Raw genomic sequence first — 21,164 nt, 5'->3', positions numbered from 1 at the left:
GTGGACCGAGAAATATACAAAGGAACAAACATGTTCAAAGTGAAAGATTCCTTTAAATTACATGCAGTTGCTAACGTATTCAGATCCCAATGTAGTTTTGGAAAACATGCAATATTTTTATGTGGGACAACCCTTTTAAGGGCTATGTATGCCATGATAGGGAAGGCAAGGACGGTAAAAAACATCTGTCTTTTCTTAGTCCATATGTGGTCAGAAGAGGTTAAAGGGGTTGTCAAGGAGTAGACAAACATATCTGCTTTCTTCTTGAAACAGCGCCATACTTGGATCTATCTAGTATTGCAGCTCAGCTCCATTGCATAGAATAGAGGAGAGCAGCAATACCAAGCACATCCTGCAGACAGGCGTGGTGCTGTTTTTGGTAGGGAGCAGCCATGTTTTTTTTATTCCTGGACAACCCTTTTAATAGTCATAATAAGCGATTAACTGCTGAGTCCATGTCCTAGAGATCACTTGTGCTGGTGTACTGCTTAATCTGCACTGACGCACTCGCAGTACCGGGCTGGAGGCTTTGACCTTCACTTCACCTTCACACTGAGTATTCTGACTGCAGCTTTCCTGCTTCATTGAGAGGACATTCTTAATTCTTCAGAACATTGACTGATTTTATCATTATCTCAACCTTTCCGACTCCATCAAGTCCACTGAAGGATGTCCCATTGTAGGTCACCATAAATAACGTTCCTGTGGCTTTTTCCTATTATTATGTGGAGACAACATTATAAAGATGTAGAGAAAGAGTCGTCCATGGATCTAAGCATCATTTTTTATTTTGAGCAGATGACAGGCACTTTGTGACTATTGAGAAATCTCCTCAGTCATCAGAAGGCACCTCCTCCTCAGTGATTTAAAGAGCACCCATCAGGATAAACCCTATTAGAGCAGGTATACTGGTCAATCTGATGTCTCCTTCTCCCCTCTCATAGCATGAGCCCGAAACAGAGAAAATGCAGCTACATCTCCTTCTCACCCACAAACAGGCTGAGGTAGAGAAATGGCAGCTTCATCTCCCCCCTCCCATCCCTCCCTCACTATTCCATCACCCCTTAAAGAGCTCCTGTCAGCAGGATCAATTCTATCAAACCATACATACTTTCTGGTAGGGCTGATCCTGCTGATCGAAATGATGCCTGTTTTGTGAAAATCTGTTGCAGGATTCCTGAGAAAAAATACTTTATTCTTTGTGCAACTGAGGGCTTCAGTGCACCAAGGGGGCGTGGCCAGCACTGGAAAAGCTGAGGGCTTGGCTCCGCCTCTTGGTGCACTGAAGTCCTGAAGTGCATTAAAAATAAAAGGCTTTTTTCTTGGGAATGCCACAACCTATTTTCACAAGACAGGTGTCATTTTAACCAGCAGGACAAACCCTACCAGGCATTATGCCTACTTTAATAGGGTTGATCCTCCCAACAAGTGCTCTTCAAGAGACAATAGAGCGGGCGGAGGGGAGTAATGAAGCTGTCATCTTTCTATCTCAAACTGTTTGTGGGAGAGGAGGGGATGTAGCTGCAGTCTCTCTGTTTGAGGCTGATGCTGTAAGAGGGGAGGGGGAGCAGTAGACAGGCGACATCTGATTGGCCGAAGCACAGAGCACAGCTCTACACCAGTGATACCCTGCCCACCTGCACAGCTATAGAGAGACAATTTTACCACTACTGCCCCTATCATTTTGTCACTCAGCTTTTCCAGAGTCTCAAATGACAAATCAGCTTAGTTATGCAGTAATAAAACCCAGAAGGTTTTCCTTTACGATGTAATGAAAGTCGGCTAATGTTTCCTGTCAGAGCTGTTATGGTGGGCATATTTCTAGCCACCCAACTTTCCCAGACACTGATAGAATTAGGAAACAGATTAACATTTGTAATTCACTTGACAACAAAATCAGTGGCTTATAGTCACATAGAGAACAGTTACAGTGAACCCCTGAGGAGCTGGTGTAGAGGATGGGAGTGGTAGTGGCCCTAACAAGGTGTTGTGTCATGGTGTACCCACTCAGGCCATTGCTCCCTGGGGTTCTGTGCAGTGTAAATGTAGTTTGAAGAATTCGGTCAGAAGTAAACGCATAAAAGACTCTCTCTACTTAGTGCTAAATATAACTTGTGATACATCCAGCAGTAGTAGGTATAATGTGTACTTTGTGTCATGGCTGGTTAGATGGCAATTCAATGGCACTTGTGGATATAGGTGTCCACTGTGGTCTAGGCGTGATGTTAGTCTGGCTTGTTGGTTACTCTAGGTGATGGGTGTCTGACCTGTTTTCCCTCACCGGCAGCAGGGTCTAGTGTTGCTGATCACTCTGCTGTCTAGGCACACTGAAGCTTTTTGGAAGCAGTGTTCTTTGATCTTGCAATTTTCCTGGAGTAAGGATCTCACAGGAGAACTGGATATGGTCCCTTGGAGTAGGAACTCTGACATGTGCTTCTTTCCTCCACTCTGTCTGGACTCGAACACCTCCTCTTGCCAGGAAGTAGGACCAGCCCACTCCTACCAAGAGGGGAGGAACATGGTGGTTAGCCCTGTTCCTGCCAACCATACCTCTTCTTCTGGAATCAATGGCTTCACATAGCATAAATATTGCATAACGTTACTGCACAAACAATTTCAGATCTCCCCCAGGTCTGGGGTACTGCTCATGATGGTAAATGGTACACAAATATGCCAGTGTAGCTGGGCTGGGTTTGTTATTTAACATAACTTATGGTGGTATATCAAAACATGTTACCTGTAGTATTATATAGAACTGCAGATACAATTTCAGTGCACACACATACATCTACAAAAGATAGCTTCAGCTCTGCTACATCAGCATGCACGGTAATTGAAGTCTATAATGCCCTAAACGGATTTCACTCCTACATACTGCTACAGATATTGCTGAGTTTGTCATTTGGTACAACGCACGCTCCTGTCTCTTTGTGTTATCTGGGCTATTACTTTAGCAGCCTGACACATTTAAAATGCAAATTCAGCCCTGCTACATCGGCATTGACTAATTGAAGGCTGCAAGCCTGGAAGAGTTTTTTTCAGCCTATACAGAGCGCTATAGTTTTCCTGACAATTATTTTGTCCTTGATTTTGGAAGAAAGGAGGGAAATATTTTGTCGCAGAGCTGATTCAGTTGTGAACACAATGTATTTGGGCACCGCTCCTCCACTAGGCTCTTGTCGTCAAACCCTCGCTGGGATTTTCTAATATGCTCTCAATAAAGCGGCAGGTTGCGCGGTTGATGCTCAGTATGCTTTATGCATCAAAATGCAGCACCGGACGCATCAAATCAACATTGCATCCTCCTTGAAAGCCATACATACCACGAGAAGCTGGGGCCCAGGTCAAGTTGCTCACAAAGGGAAGTGCAGGCTTTAAAGAGGGGTTCCTCCCATAAACTGAGGTTCTCGCAGATATGGCAAAATGTCCTCCTCCATTGTATTTACTGACTACATTTAACAGGTGGTCATAGTAGTTAGAGATAAGTGAAGTGTTGGAAAATTGGATTCGGCTGCTTCACCAAATTTTACAAAAAAATTAGCTTTGTGGCTAACTACTTCGTCACGAAGCACATTTCTTTGTAAGTAGTGGCTGCAATGACAGGGAGCAGTGATTGTGCCACCCAGTCGTTCCCCCCCCCCCCGTCATTGTACCCCTCAGATGCCTCATTCATGTATGATCGCAGCATCTGATATACATAACAGAGTGTAACATTTTTTTTAAATCATACGTACCTGCTCCACTTGTTTGCGACGGGCCAGTCGCCATCTTGCTTGAAGACCTGGCGTCATAAGTCACCATGCACAGGATTTCAGCAGAGATCTTCAAGCAAGATGAGGGCGGCTGGCCCGTCGCGAACAAATGGAGAAGGTAAGTATGATTTTTTTTTTTTCATTTTTTGGACTATTTCAGGATAAATCGATTCTCTACCACGAAGGACGAGGAAATTCAGCTTGGCAGAGATTAGAATTTATCCTAAAATTCTGATCGAAGGATCGAAGTCCACTTTGTGGACTTTGATTCGCTCAACACTACTAGTAGCCATCAATTCAAATTTATCAAAACTGTTCCCCTCAGAGGAAAGAGCAATGGGGGCATAGTTCTCTCCAAAAGACACCATGTTTCTTGTTAATGTCCTCTCTGGTGGCTTAGTCCAGTAGATAATGGCCGACATCTCTTACCTCTCCCCCAGCAGCTCTAACTCTTCTGTGGCCTTCTGCCCAAAGCCAAAGAAGAACTAGAACTTCTGAAGAGGAGCCGGGAAGATGAGGGGTCTGATCTGTGGTCTGATCTGAACTATGGGATCTGGGGTGGTCAATGATAAACACAAAGACTTCCTTAAACTCAGTAGCTTGGGTCAATCCAATCATGGTTATTTAGTGTCCATTACCAATTTTATAAAAAGTAGATGTCCAAAAGTGAACAACCACAACAACCCTCAAATGGGTTGTCCCATTATAACAACTTATTTTCCTATCCACAGGGATAAGAGCCTGATCGGTGGGGGTTTGCCTGCTGGGGTCCCCACTAATCACGAGAACAGGGGCTCCATGCTTCCTTGGAAAGGTAGGCATGCAAACATGTCTGCCGCTCCTTTCAATGTTATAGGACTACTAGAGACACTGATATCTCTGGGGATTTGCCATGATGAGTAAATCCGAGGGGAAATCCACCACATAAACTGCACACAGCAAATCCGTGGCATATTTATGTGACTGTAGCCTAAAAATATAGAGGCGCTGGGACAAATAGAGACCACAAACTTCACCCCATGTAACAGGGAGGCAAAGGGACCACTAAAGCAGTGCTACAACGTGAGCACCAAGCAAACAGCCACCATATCTCAGTTTCCTGGTACTTTGGTGGTAACTACAGTTGAATACAACTTGCCCAGCAATAAAAAGACCCAACATAAATCGATTTATAAAACCCAGAATGACGGGATGAGATTCAAAAATTTTTGTGTGGTCCAAAAATGTTTCGGTCCTAAAGGGCATACAGAATCAAATCTGGGTAACTTTATTAAAACTTTATTAAAAAAAAGTTCCACACAAACCTCAACAGTCCCAAGGTAAATCAATATGTAGGAGTATGACAAATGACAGGGGTACGGCTCAGCGCCCTACAATTACATTTCAGTGATGTCAGCAGTGTACAGCTGCTGACATTATCTAATATTAAGTGCTATTATACTGTACATAATGGATGACTTTCCCTCTTTCACTCGGTCTCAACAGGATAGATTAGAAGTTGCTATGTTCCTCTGTGATAAGAAAGTGATATCTGCTGCTCACTTTATTACTATGATTCAGGATTATTACTTTTTGTCATCGCTCACGTAGGACCGTGAGACTCTGGCAGAAGGCACTACACTTGACTTTAGCCTCAGAAGTTTCTTAAAGGGCAATTAAACCTTCAGTATAAGGCCTCTTTCACACGACAGTATGGCTTTTTCTGTGTTTTGCGATCCGTTTTAAACGGATCCGTTGTTCCGTTTTTTGTTTCCGTTGTGTTTCCGTTTCTGTTCCGTTTTTCCGTATGGCAAATACAGTATACAGTAATTTCATAGAAAAAATTGGGCTGGGCATAACATTTTCAATAGATGGTTCCGCAAAAAACGGAACAGATACGGAAGACATACGGATGCATTTCCGTATGCATTCCGTTTTTTTGCGGACCCATAGACTTTAATGGAGCCACGGAACGTGATTTGCGGCCAAATATAGGACATGTTCTATCTTTCAACGGAACGGAAATACGGAAACGGAATGCATACGGAGTACATTCCGTTTTTTTTGCGGAACGATTGAAATGAATGGTTCCGTATACGGACCGTATACGGAATGCAAAAAACGGCCCGCAAAACGGAAAAAAAAAAACGATTGTGTGAAAGAGGCCTAAAGGGGAGTAATCCATTAGATACCAGATGTGAATAGCTATTGCCCAGCCCTTGACCATCAGGGAGACTGAAATTAATCTCTTACTACCCAGGACCACCCGGGATGCTGATACTAGTCCCTTGCTGCCCGTGACCAGCAGGGATGCTTTGGTGACTTTAACCTCTTCCTTTACCTAAACCAATAGGAATGCTTACATCAAACCCTTCAAGGATGTTAGCATTGACTCATTCACTACATAAACCAATAGGGAAACATTAAATCCTAATCTAACTTAGACCATAAGAAATGTTGGCAGTAGCCCTTATGCCTATTTGGTGGATTTGTTTGTTTGATGCTGATATTAACCCCTTTCTGCTCTGGACTACCAGAGATGCTGGTAATAACCCTTTACTGCCCTACAGCACCAGGGATGCTAATATTACAGGTGTTGTGCCATGTTTACAGGTTATGCCCTATCTATAGGATAGGAGATAACTAGCTGACTGCTGGGACCCCCACTGAGCCCCAGAAAGGGGGACAAGCAGTTGCCCTGCTGCACCATTCATTCTCTATGAAAATGCCAGCAATAGCTGTCCAGTACTCGGCAATCTCCGGCAGTCCCATAGAGATTAATAGAACGGGACCCCTTGATTATGGGGGTCCCAGCGGTTGGACCCCAGCGATCAGCTAACGTTACATAGTACGGTTGAAAAAAGAGTCCATCGAGTTCAATCAATGGAGGGGTGGAGATGTGAATTTTAGCAATGGGGAGTGAGACCCATATTTGTACACATTTTCATAAGCATTAGAGTTATTTCATTTTAAGAATTCATCTAAGCCTTTTTTTAAACCGTCCACTGTTCCTGCTGTGACCACGTCCTGAGGAAGTCTATTCCACAGATTTACAGTTCTCACAGTGAAGAAGCCTTGACACCTCTGGAGACTGAACTTTCTCTTCTTCAGTTGGAGGCAATGACCTCTTGTCTTTTGAGGGGATTTTATGTGGAAGAGCTTTTCACCTTATTTTTGTATGGCCCACCTATATTTTTTTATAGATTAATTATGTCCCCACTTAGACGCTTCTTCTCAAGACTAAATAAATGTAATTCTTTTACTCTTTCCTCGTAACTTAGACCCTCCATGTCCCCTATCAGTTTAGTTTCTCTCCTTTGTACTTTTCCAGCTCCAAGGCATCCTTTCTATGGACTGGTGCCCAGAACTGAACTACATATTCCAGATGAGGCCGCACCAAATATTACATCCCTGCCCCGCGAGTCCATGCCTCGTTTAATAGAAACAGTACTACTACGTCCATCCTCGATATCATAAAAAAATATGTACACTAATAGTGGACCCAGCACTGAACCTTGGGGTACACCACTTTTAACTGGGAATCTTTCAGAATAGGAGCCATACACTACAACTGGACACCGTCCTTCGGCCAGTTTTCAATCTGATTACAGACTATACTTTCCAAGCTTATAGACCTTATTTTACCTATTAAACGTCTACGAGGGACAGAATTAAATGCCTTTGCAAAATCCAAGAACACTACATCCACAGCCGCCCCTCTGTCCGGGGTTCTACTTCCCTTCTCATAAAAACAAATCAGGTTAGTCGGACAACTTCTGTCCATGTAAAACCTGCGTCGGTTATCACTTATGATCTTATTTACAGCCACATAATCCTGTATATAGTCCCTTAAGGGTCCTTCAAACATTTTTCCCATGACAGAAGCTACCGTAGGCCTACTGTTCTATAATTATCTATGAATGACCTAGAGCCGTTTTGAATATGGGCACCGCATTTGTTTTGCGCCAGTCACTTGGCACTGTACCAGTTCCTAGAGAATCTCTCGGGGCACAGCAATAACTGAACTGAGTTATTTAAGAACTCTTGGGTGTAATCCACTTTCCATCCTATTTAGCATATTACTGGGTGTACTAATAGCCCTGGCACTGCCGACATCAGCTCTTCAGCACTGGCACCACCTAGTGTACATCCTTTCCTTTCTCTTCTTTTGTATATACAGAGCTACAAAAAAACTAATTTACTAGCTCCTTTTACAGTAGCTATAAGCCATGTGGAGTTTAATTTTAGACGTTTATATTTGTTACCCGTAGGGATAAATTTAGTAGTATAATTACCTAATGTAGATTTAAAGCTCTCCTATTTGTCCTCTGTATTATTATGCGACAGTATCTGCTCAAAGTCTATGTCCTGAAATGCTGCTCTCAACACAGATAAATTGGCCTTTTTAAAATTCAGTTTTTTTGCCCTCCCATCCAGAGTTAGCTTTTTAGGCCCCTTTCACACGGGCGAGTATTCCGCGCGGATGCGATGCGTGAGGTGAACGCATTGCACCCGCACTGAATACCGACCCATTCCTTTCTATGGGGCTGTTCACATGAGCAGTGATTTTCACGCATCACTTGTACGTTGCGTGAAAATCGCAGCATGCTCTATATTCTGCGTTTTTCACGCAAAGCAGGCCCCATAGAAGTGAATGGGGTTGCGTGAAAATCGCAAGCATCCGCAAGCAAGTGTGGATGCGGTGCGATTTTCACGCATGGTTGTTAGGTGACAGTCTATTCACTGTATTATTTTCTCTTATAACATGGTTATAAGGGAAAATAATAGCATTCTGAATACAGAATGCTTAGTAGGTGATCAATTGAGGGTTAAAAAAAAAATTAAAAAATTAACTCACCTTCTCCTCTTGTTCGCGTAGTTCCCGGTCTCTTCTTTACTTCTCAAAAGATGAACTATCAGCTAGGACCTGTGGTGACGTCAGATCACATGCTCCAATCACATGTGATTGGAGCATGTGATCTGACGTCACCAAAGGTCCTTTAGCCCACAGCTCATCATTAAAGAAGTAAAGAAGAGACCGGGGACTACGCGAACAAGAGGAGAAGGTGAGTTAATTTTTTTATATTTTTTTAACCCTCAATTGATCACCTACTAAGCATTCTGTATTCAGAATGCTATTATTTTCCCTTATAACCATGTTATAAGGGAAAATAATACAATCTACAGAACACCGATCCCAAGCCCGAACTTCTGTGAAGAAGTTCGGGTTTGGGTACCAAACATGCACGATTTTTCTCACGCGAGTTCAAAACGCATTACAATGTTTTGCACTCGCGCGGAAAAATCGCGGGTGTTCCCGCACCGCACCCGGACCTTTTCCCGCAACGCCCGTGTGAAAGAGGCCTTACAGTATAGGGGTCTTGCAAGTTGAGGAATTTTCTCCTCTATGCAGTTGAGGCAGAACTATGACCCCAGTTAATTTCTGGGAAGTTTAAATCTCCCTTTATGACCACTGTATCTGCCTTTTCCCACTCTCTTTGATTATACATCTGAACTTCTATCTCCTCAGTGATGTTAGGGGGGTCAAAGATTACACCAAGTACTATTATTTTCAGTGTTTATTTCCCTTTGAAATTCCACCCATAAAGTTTCAATATCCTCCCCCACAATTGCTTCTTTCACACTCACTTTCATATCACTCTTCACAGACAGGCACATGCCACGTCCTTTTCTATTGGCCCCGTCTTTCCTAAAGAGTGTAAAACTCTGAATATTAACAGGCCAGTCGTGTGAAGAGTTCAGCCATGTCTCTGCCACGCCAACTACATCTACGTGTGCCCCCAGTAGAATAGACTCAAGCTTCCACATTTTGCTTGCTAGTCTTCTAGCATTTGTGAGCATACATTTTAAGTTACTCCTAAATTTTCAACATTCACTTCCAGGAATATGAATTCATGAGATTTATTGGGCACCTTGCTTGTTTTTCTTATTTTTGGTTTGTAACGAGTTGATGTTACCAGCAGCTTTGTTTTTCTTGGTGGTAAACTTGTCCCTAGTCACCTCCCGGCTTTCCTCACTAACCTAAGCCCCTACTAAATGTAGATAGGGGAACATTAGCAAATTTGACACAGTCCCTTTAATTCCTTACTGCCCTAGACCACCAGGGATTCTTTGATGACTTTAACCTCTTCCTTGATGTAAACCATTAGTGATGCTTGCATTAACCCTTTCACTGCCCTAGACCACCTGAGATGCTTACATTAATCTTTTCACTGACTTAGACCACACAAGTTTTAGCATTTACTCCTTTAATAGACTTGACAATCAAGGGCATTGGCATTGACTCTTTATCTATCTATCTATCTATCTATCTATCTATCTATCTATCTATCTATTATCTATCTGTCTCTTTACCTAATCTATCCAAAAACCACTAGCGATGTTGGTAGTCGCGTTTATTGTACTTGTGCTTGGATTTATTTAGAGGGTCTGAATTTACTGTAGGTTGTCCGGTCTTTGGTCTTTATTTATTTAGGGTGTCTGGCCTGGGTCCGTATTAAGGGTGTCTCGTCTGGGGTCAGTATTTGTGTAGGGGTCCGGTCTGGGTCTAAATTTGGTTAATGGTTTGGTCTGGACTCTGTTTGTACACCACCTTTGTACACTTCATAAAAAAATTCCTGGAATTTTGTCTGGTGGACCACTTGCAGATCAGTCTGGGCCTACCTCTTTGCTTCTGAGAGCAGTTATTTGCGGCAGAGAACCACTTATCGTTTCAAATAATTGGGCCACTCTAAATGGTTCAGTTTTCTTGGAAGATTGAGATAGTAATATAAAAGTATCAGGTAACCTAACGATTTAGCCTTCAACTTTTATATCTTTTTCTACTAAATCCTTCTCCACTTACATTATAGGCATCTGTTGAGCTGATATGATTATCCCATTAGTAATTGCTTGTCAGATGTGAGTCTCCGATGGCTACAGAACATACTTTAATCCAGTAAATTTGTTCTACCGGTATTTCTCCTGCATCTTCTATATTCTATATAAATGTAGGAAAAAACATTTAAAAAAAAGAAAAACAATTCAACAATTGTGACGTTGTCCAAATACAAAAGAACTGTCAAACGCCAAACTATCATAAAAACTCCTAAACTAAATTGTTTTATAGGAAACTTTTTTTTAAAAGGGCCAGAAAGGATTAAAAATAAAAAATAAGCCATATTTACTCTTGTCAATCCCCCTTAATTGCTGTTCTGATGCAGATTTAGTTTCTGTTGCTCTTTGCTTACTGGTCCCAGTTGTCCATGATGTAAACACCAGGAAAGGGCCACTCAACCAATCATTGGCCATAGCCAATTTCTGTGGTTTTTGTATGTCAAGTTGGGACCAGAAAGAGGAGAGCAGCTGGTACATTACAGGTGGCCTGGGGATAAAACCTGTGCAAGCCATATACCCATAGAAAGATCAATATTTGTGCTGGAGAGCAACTTGTGGTCCTACCATGCCATGCCAGCATGGTTGTTAGCTAGCTAGTCAGAGTGAGTGACACATCGGTTGGCACACCACCCTAGGGACAGGTTGGAGATGTGACGCCGAGGCAGGAGCTGAGAAGGGGTAGCCAACCTTAGTGCTTCCTATCCCTCGCTCACAGAATATACCATGTCAAGTGAAACAAACCACACAGTTTCTCGACAGAGAGAAATTTTTCCTATTCATCTCCAAGGGAGTGCCAGAAATGGCCAAGTTCTGTACTACTAGGGGCAGATTGGCCATAGACCTTACAGGGAAATTTCCTGGTGGGCCGATGCCCAGGGGGCCAATGGAAGTTTTTGGGGGTGTATTTTGTGATGGATTGTGGTATCTGGCTCTGTTGGGGTAGCATAATGTGCCACAAAGTGGTATTGCTGGCCCTGCCTTCCATCAATTTAGACCCAACTACAAAACAGGGCCACTTTTAGTATTTTTTCTAGGGCAACTTTAAGTTCCCAGTCCACCCCTGTGTACTACTCTACATCCAGCAGTCACTTACAGAAAGAATGTAGCAGAATGTAGCCGTTCTATTTATGAGGGGTAATGGAAGTCTTGTTCCCGTCATTGATGAGGGTCTCAGCGGCCATACTCCCATTAATCAGAACGGCACAGTCCCTTTAACAACATAATTGTGCAAATCAGGCAAAGCATGTGGAGGAGGTAAAATAAAATATAATTGAACTGCTTCTTTAGAAATAATTTCTGAACATAAGTAATTTGCTTACCTCAGGGCAGGAGGTAAGAGAGGTTCGTGAGTAATGCCTGGATCCACAGGGGTCATTATCTACCACTTCAAACAGCCGCTAAAGGAGATTACCACTCACTGTTTCTTTGCACTTAAAATACAATAAAAAAGTTACGGTAAATCATAGAAACGTAAAAGCACTAAAAAATAATATGGCTGCTTTATTATTCTTTTAGGGACTTTACATTGTACAGCAATCGCCCCTACTAGCCTACATTTACATGACAATTTGCAGAATACACGACAAACCTTAATTATCTATTCAATTAATCCATTATAATGCAATATAAATACCAGTATGTTCTTTATCCTTTCTTTCTACAGATAAATCCAGCAATTTAAATTTTATATGACATTATATTGTATCCATATACACAAATCTTACATAGGTTGAGCAAACGTTACTGGAGCAAACACAATATACTGACTAGAGATGAGCGAATCGAATCCAACTAAATGGAATTCGATCCGAATTTCAGGATAAATTAAATTCGCTGTGAAGCCGAATTTCCTCGTGCTTCGTGGTAGCGAATCAATTTAACCTGAAGTAGTGTAAAATGATGGGGAGCAGCTCCCTGTCATTGCACCTGCTACTTACAAAAAATGCGCTTCGTGAAGAAGTAATTCATCACGAGGCAAATATTTTTGTCAAATTCGGCGAAGCAGCCAAATCGAATTTTCCAAAAGTTTTCTCATCTGTAATACTGACATTTTCCTTTTTTCTGTAGCTCACTCTCCAGATTTGCTGTGTAGACTGGGACTGAAGAGCAAAGTGATCTCATAAAAAGGCTCCATTCACACGTCCGCAAATGGGTCCGCATCCGTTCCGCAATTTTGCGGAATGGGTGCGGACCCATTCATTCTCTATGGGGACGTAACGGATGCGGACAGCACACAGTGTGCTGTCTGCATCCGCATTTGCAGCTGCGGAGAAGAATAGGCATTTCTATAGGGGTGCCGGGCGGGTGTGTTGCGGATCCGCAATTTGCGGGTCCGCAACACACCACGGACGTGTGAATGGAGCCTAATAGTGCAGGGATTTAGTGACGGTTCTGTGGTAGTGCTGGAGGCAGAAATAATTCACAGTTTTAATACTTCCCACTATATCCATAGGTAAGACTCCATATCCAGCGTCCCGTCACTACCAGATCTATGGAGGAGGGGCTGTATGTCATCAGACAGACTGTATTAATTTTAGAATCTTTATATTACAAAATATTTGCCTTTATTAGCCTAAATTAATGTGACAGTTTGCAGAAAACAAGGCAAACCTTAATTATTTGTTTATTGGATCTAGAGATGAGCGAAGCTGTTGAAATTTGGTTTGGTTACGATTCACTGAATTTTTTTAAAAAGAGCGGTTCGGACCCTAATAAATTTGAGACAACCAAATGCCCTGGAAAGTTCTGTATTACACCCCCTAGTCTCCTAGACACCACATTTTTAGGAAAACAGGTTATCTTTTCTCATAAATTTTTTATGAATTTTTGCTATGTCAGCAATAGTACATCACGTGTGAGTGACACTGACATACATACTTTGGGTAAATGCATGTTTGACATCGTTAGCAAACAGCTTGTTTAAATACAAACTGTGCCCCAGATTTAGGTGCACTAAGGGTGAACCAAACCACTTTGTGCACACTTGCTCTTCCTGCTGCCTCTGCCAGCCCCTTTCTCAAGAGGACTCACCAGGGATCTGACATGAAGAAGAGGGAGGGCCTAGCAAAGGAAACAAAAGGAGCAAGAATAAACAGGGTAGCTTGGAACCGCCCTTGAGGAACTTAAGCTGCTCATTTACATATGGATTACAAGTATTTTTTCTCCAGAATAAAGCAGCGGACTCTTAAGTAAAAGGTATCATAACATTCAACCCTACAAGGCATTGTGCCTGGTTTATCAGTGAATTTCCTGGGGACAGACTCCCTTTAAGATTTTTGTGCCTATGCTAATTCGCATTGGCATATAGAACAAATGCATTAAAGGATCCTCCTTTCCATTCATGAGCTTTATCTACTCCTGCATACGTTAAACACATTAATTTGAGGTTGTGCAACCTCCTCAAAAAAGGCTCCATTGTGTCAAATTAAACACCTGCCGGAGGTGTCGGCGGCAATGTGTCTGCAGTATAGGAACTCTTCGCTTCTGTTAGAAAAATTAATCGTGACAAGATTTGCCTCCAAGCTTTTCCATGGCTGAATAATAGCAAAGACAGGTGCACTCAGCAGTCTTACTAAACCCTCAAACTGATTTTAAAATTGAGAGATTAGTCAACATGTCCTACGGTGTAGGACATGTCTAAGCCTGGGCACCACGACAAGGTTTCTCAAGTAGCCCAGGACCTAACACTCTCCTACCTGAGCCGTATGGGCGATACCAGGAGCCAGTGGGCAAACTACAGGAGCATAAGGCCGACTCACAAACAGCTCACCAGTTACCTCCAGCATGTGGCCATGCTTCCAATGGGAGGAGGGAGGAGTCTGCGAGTCCCACTCAAGACTGGCTGATATAGCCCAGGCCTCACATGTGCACCTAAATGTGGCCTGTAGATGGAAAACAGGCACATTTAAATTGGAGTTTATACACCTCCAGGAATCTCTATATATACAAACTGAAAAGAATGGCGTGGTATTAGCAGGAGGTGCTCAAACCCACATGCAGTTGTGCATATATATATAGGGGAGAAAAACCTGCACTTATGGCCCGTTGCTAATGGCGATCCCCAACAAAAATGCATACGGTGGAGGATGCCCGCAGCGAACCACAAGTACCACAATAGACATCCTACACAAGGTAGCAATTATGTGGATGTGATAATCAATATAACAAAATAATAACAAAGACAGGTGCACTCTGCAGTCTTACTAAACCCTCAAACTGATTTTCCATGGCTGACCTAGTTTGAAATTGTTGTAAGCAGGCTGCTGGAGCGATCGTCTGAAGTCGAGGAATCGCAGCGTCCAGTGTTGGTGTCGTACATGGGACATGATGATGTCCTGATATCCTCATTAATTTCTACTGAAAAGGACCATACACTAGGACCAGATAAAGAGCCTGGCTCACATGGGAGGAGGCTGCCTGAAGGCATAGCCAGAATGAGGGCAGAGTCAAGCCACAGCCGTGGTGCTCTCATCTGGCTTCTGTAGGGTGGTCACTGAACCTTCCCAGACTCCTGAATGGCATGTTTTATTAGTTACTGTCCTATATTGCTACTTACCTCAACCTATTTGTCATATAGGAATCCATGGAGGTAATCAAGACTTGATTAAGGATGTTGGTAACCCCCCTCCTACTTCTTAAACCTTGTCATATTATAATAGCCACATATAGATGTAGATGTGGCCATACATGAGCGTAGCCTTAGACTGGTGTCTGTATGGAGATCAAGCCAGTGACTTCCTTAGAGAGACCAGAAGGCCACACACATGCTTCTCCACCTCTTCTTGGATGGAAAGGATAACCAAATAGATACCTGGGTACACCTATTATCCTGAGGTGTATGTCCTTCTCACTGGATCATAAATGGATAGATAGATAGATAGATAGATAGATAGATAGATAGATAGATAGATAGGAAACAGAAAATTAGATATGAGATAGATAAATAGATAGATGGCTGGTTGGGTTAAAAGCCATCGGATGAGGTCTTGGATGGAAGGTTTTGGTCCATTTGAAGTATGGTGACCCTTTTAAATGGGTGCTGCTCCCACTGGGGTGGTCAAGGGAAACATCAGGTGCCTTGATTTGTCTCCCAGTGCAAATGGGGATCTGTGTAACGAGTACTACTTGAGTCCTCCACGTCAAACTGAATCTGAACTCTCTGTACAATACCCTAGTCATGGCGCTGTGTAGTGATCATTACTGTTCTCCTGCATATCACATGACCCCTTAGTCAGCTTGATAAACAAGGCCAAATTAAACTTCCCCTTTAAGAGCATAAAAAGTCCAATATAATGTGGTATTTCTGAAGGTGACATTTACAGAAATCAAACACGATACTGTAAAGCGTTCTCGTTCTGAACTTTGAGTTCTCTTTCCTTTGTGCTTCTGCTTTTCTTCCAGCCGAAATGCACTAATATTTGTACAACTGAAAACTTGATGAAAAGCCCGAGACCTTGTGCTTTTATATTTTCCATTCCCCTCCGTGTTAAGGGCTTACGTTTGGGAATCCGGCACATTAAGAGGATAAAAGAACAATGTTGATCGCTATTCTTTCTGCAATCCCATGGTACAAGCGTGAAGCTGCGTTGCCTGTCTGTATAGGTTAAAATGTCCTTGACACGCACTGTATGTCACACCTCTATCTGTCAGGAGTAGAGATGTCGCGAACATAAAATTTTCCGTTCGCGTGCGGCGAACGCGAATTTCCACAAATGTTCGCGAACGGGCGAACCGGACGAACCGCCATAGACTTCAATAGACAGGCGAATTTTAAAACCCACAGGGACTCTTTCTGGCCACAATAGTGATGGAAAAGTTGTTTCAAGGGGACTAACACCTGGACTGTGGCATGCCGGAGGGGGATCCATGGCAAAACTCCCATGGAAAATTACGTAGTTGACGCAGAGTGTGGTAAGTTGAATTCGCAATGCGATTAATATAACCTGCATGAATCGCATTGCGATTACAACTTAGAGCTGAGTTCCTAATGGTTGTATTGCTAGAATTGACGAATATAATGAAGATAGCACTATATTCTCAATCTTCGTTATATTCTAGCAATACAACCATTAGGAACCCAGCTCTAAGTTGAATTCGCAATGCGATTAATATAACCTGTATTAGTCGCATTGCGATTACAACTTAGTCAAATTTGTGACACTACAGCTTCCGAATGAATCTAAGATGGATGCTGTCCTTGCTTTTTGATAGGAGGTGGGAGGGTCTGGGAGGGAGGGTCTGATGCTGATTGGCTGGAATGTGTCTGCTGACTGAGGTACAGGGTCAAAGTTTGCTCAATGATGATGTATAGGGAGCAGACCGAACATCGCATATGTTCGCCCGCCGCGGCGAACGCGAACAAGCTATGTTCGCCGGGAACTGTTCGCCGGCGAATAGTTCGGGACATCTCTAGTCAGGAGATGTGTGACTCATTTAAGTGAAAGGAACAATAGAGGAACTGATGAATCCTCCATGGTGACCAGCGTCAGATCAAATGTGACATCATAACGTACAATGATACAAAGTCCCCGCAGTCTAGAAAGAAGTCACAATTGAAAAAAATATCTTATGACCTTAAATTGAATGTCTACCCTTGACCAGCCTTTCTAATGTTATATGTCCTACATTCTGTGCTGATTCATGTCTTCATATTGATGAAAGTTACATTTTTTTATGATGAGATGCTCCAAATCTCCTGAATGGAGCTAACTGCCATAGCGGTAATTGCTAAAATATTATCTGTCTTCAGCCACCACTAGAGGGAGCTTAGGATCTCACTGTATACTCTCAATGCTAGGGGTTTTTCCAAAAGTCAACCTTATCCTCTATCCACAAGACAGGGGATACGTATCCATTAGGGTGTTGGGACCTGCACCGATTGCGAGGACTGGGATCCCATCCCAGCATGCAGTCTGCTGCTCCATTAACGGTCTGCTGGACTTCCAGAAATACTACCAGTGCTTGGTGCCCCCTCTGTAGATACATTACTGCTATTGAACGTGTGTAAGGGGTTAAATAGCTGGAACTAAAGGTTTGTCTGATCCCAGCCGTTACAGCAGGAGCCCAGCTGTCAGTTTCTGTTGATCGTGCAGGTACTGCTCCTGTATGTATGTTATGTTGCTTCAAAGGAGTTGTCCCATCTGGATATTTACAGTGCCTTCAAAAAGTTTTCCACATTTTTTCATGTTACACCCACAAGCCTAAAAGTATTTTATTGGGATTTTATGTGATAGACCAACACAAAGTAGCAAGTATGTGTGGAGTGAAAAGAAAATGATACACAGTGTTCAAAATGATAACATAAACATAACATAAAATCCCAACAAAATACATTTAAAGGGGTTGTCTCATGAAAAATATTCAGCTGTTTTTAAACTGGCGCCTGGATCTGAATTCTTTTGTAATTGCATGTAATGAAAAATTTAGCATAGCCGCTGAGTTATTCAATAAAATGTATCTGTATAGCGCCACCTGCTGTTTGTTTATTTCCTATTTCTTTGACCTGCTCACTGAGAAGGCCGCACATGCTCAGTTCTATCCTTCAACTGCCTCCTGAGCTGTGATAGGGAGAGCATGGACACGCCCCCTGAGCTGTGATAGGGAGAGCATGGACACGCCCCCTGAGCTGTGATAGGGAGAGCATGGACACGCCCCCTGAGCTGCAGCAGAAATTACACTACCCTTGAGCTGTCAGCTTGATATAAATCTAGCAGATCAATGAATGGGGAGATCTCTGGATCCATGTGAGGTACAGGGCTGGTTCTAGCTTTGTTAAAAATGTATTGTCATGTACTATATGATGTCTGATTTTCATTTTTTATGTTAGTCATTGGAGAACCCCTTTAAGTTTGTGGGTGTAGCGTGAAAAATTTTGGAAAAGTTCAAGGGGTGTGAATATTTTTCAAGGCACCCTATAGCATATCAATAGAATATGCCATAAAAGTTTGATAGGTGCACGTCCCATCTCTGAGACTCACTCCTGTCTCAAGATAGGAGTGAGTCCCGGAACCATTAAGGGGTTAATGTGACTAAAACATCTTGTACCAACCTTGGAAATATCCAACACCAGCATCTCCATCGCTAGCTAAGATTAATAGAGCTGAATGCATAATGTTCGATTATCCGCCTCCCCCCCCCACCACATGCGTAGGATTCTCTCCAGTATCAAGTTTGTCAATTAAATACTGGGAATTGATTTCTTATGGATCATATAAGCAGCCGGTCCGGTGGCTCGGAGGAGTATTCTCTCATTATTTACTTCTCGGGAAATGCCAATGCGTAAATCCACAGGGGATCGTCCTCTGCTTGGAGTGGCGTTGAGTTAATCACAGAGATTTTGGTTAGCGGTCATGATGTAAATCATCTTCTTGCAGTTTCACCGCTCTCCGAGCAGAACTGTCGATCTGACTTCCCTGGCCAAGGCACGGCAGCTTGTTGGCACCCATCTTGGCACCCGGCATATTCCCCGCCAACCTTCCCACCTCAACAGCGTCCATGTTATAATGACTCTCATCACTCAGCACATGTACGTGAAGGCAGCAAAATTTGAGAAGCACAAGCAATAGGCATACAGTTAGCATAGTGCATGCAATGCAGAACAAGCGGGAGGGGGGGGGGGTGTATACAAAAAATACACCCCACCCACAAAAAAGGAAAAAAATTTAACTTGTAGTAACCAAAAAAGCGTAAGGTGTGTGTTATATCTGGAGATGAGTGAATAGATTCTAAACAAATCTAAAATTTTGTAAAAAAAAAAAAGAAAAGGAGATTGAGGTGGGTCCAAATTCTCAATTTTGGTGATTTGATTTAAGAAAATTTTGGCGAGAAAGAGGGCTAGATAAAATAAAAAAATAAGAATTTTAAAAATTTTAAAATGTCTAGGAGACCTCAGAGGGTCATACACAGATTATCAGGCTGATCAGAGCACTTTCATTTTGGGCAAAATCTATTCAGGTCTGAATCAAATCATTTGAGTGTTTCGGCCAATATTTTATCCACTCACCTCTTTTTTTCAGCGAAATTGTAGGCCATCAATGCATCAATGCGTACACATACACCTCCCTTTGTATTGTCAGCTGTATAATTCTGTGTGCAGTGAGCGCCCCCGTGTGGGGGCTTCAAGTAAGCATAATATTATAATTTCACTAATGATTGTACAAAGGGAAGCAGCAGAGGAGTTCAGTGCTCATAATATACAATCTAAGGCTCTGTTCACATCTGCACAATGACTTCTGTTTACAACGAAAGCCACAAAGCTCTGCCGAATTCAGACCCAATTAGCTTATAATGGGGTGCTTCGAATTCTGGTATTATGACCAAAAAAATATGATGGGGTTTTTAGAATATTATGGAATTTGTGACAAGAATGGACAGCAGGGTTAGACTTGCCTTTGAGAGGACCAGGGGATCCATCAGTGTTCCTAAGCTCTGCATGATTCTGGGACCCACTCAACATGGTGCCCATTGCACTGGATAGCCTTACCTAAAGTAGACTAACTGATACTGGTGATAATATTTTTATTGGTTTATTTTTTTCATTTTCTTACTTTTTTTTGTTACTAGAATACAAAGCCACCTAGTGGTATCTAGAGGGTAAATCCTGTAATTCATTTTCTGGTGTTAGAACTTAAAGGGGAACCCTTTTTTATAGGTGCAAGCTAAAAAGTCTAACCTGTCACTGGCGCTTTGGTTCCAGCGATGAGCTTACGTCTCTTCTTCTTCTCCTGGACCAGAAGTGTGACTTGCCGCTGCAGGCCGTGACATGTGCAGGCATGGCACAAGACCACTGCCACTCATTGGCCTGCAGCAGTGACATGCATGTAAACAGCAGGAACCAGAAGCGGAGGAGAAGGGTCCTGGTGACAGGTGTGGCTGTTTTTTTTTAACCCTGGCACCCAATCTACACATAATCAAAAGGGGTTGGTCTTGGAGAATTCCTTTAAAGAGAACCTCTCCCCTCTCCTGACATGTCTGTTTTAGTAACTACTTGCATTCCCCATGTAGTAACAATTCTGGAACATCTCTTCTTAGGATTCTATGATGTGTCATTCCTTTTATTATTCCTGCTGGAAGGTATTATTCTACAATGTCTACAATGTAGGTCCATTGTAGACATTGTGAGACATGTGAGATGTGAAAACTGCTCTCATTGTCTGAACACTGTTTGTGTAAATCAAGTTAAATTATCTGGACTCACATTTTGCTGTTTGGCCACAAGATGCCGCTGTTTCCTAAACACAGCTAACAGACTGCATATATTCTATAGTCATGAGAGGTGGAGTTTCAAAAAGCCTTAAAGTGACATTTCACACTCGAGAGCTGATAAACTCAAGCCAGGCTGGTGTTTTGCTCAGTAGGAATACTCAAGCATGTGCTACAAGACCAGTTATGGGAGGGGGAATACTGTACAGCATTGTAAGATTGTAAGCTGCTGTGCTGCACCGCAGGCTAGCCCGTACCACACACCCATACAGTTAGTCTTGATTTTTTTGGGGTAATAACAGGTAAGGCATGGCTGTTTAGTTGTGCCCGCCAGTA

General features: G+C 42.6%; 1 protein-coding gene across 1 annotated transcript in view; it reads left to right on the top strand.

Moving 5' to 3' along the window:
* The window catches only part of CALCR (calcitonin receptor), a 366,429-nt gene that overhangs the window by 69,355 nt on the left and 275,910 nt on the right, over positions 1-21,164 (top strand). The window lies entirely within an intron of this gene.

Source organism: Bufo bufo, chromosome 5 (assembly GCF_905171765.1).
Source record: "Bufo bufo chromosome 5, aBufBuf1.1, whole genome shotgun sequence".
NCBI lineage: Eukaryota > Metazoa > Chordata > Amphibia > Anura > Bufonidae > Bufo > Bufo bufo.
The sequence above is the reverse complement of the archived record's forward strand: the minus strand, read 5'-3'. Positions and strand labels throughout refer to the sequence as shown.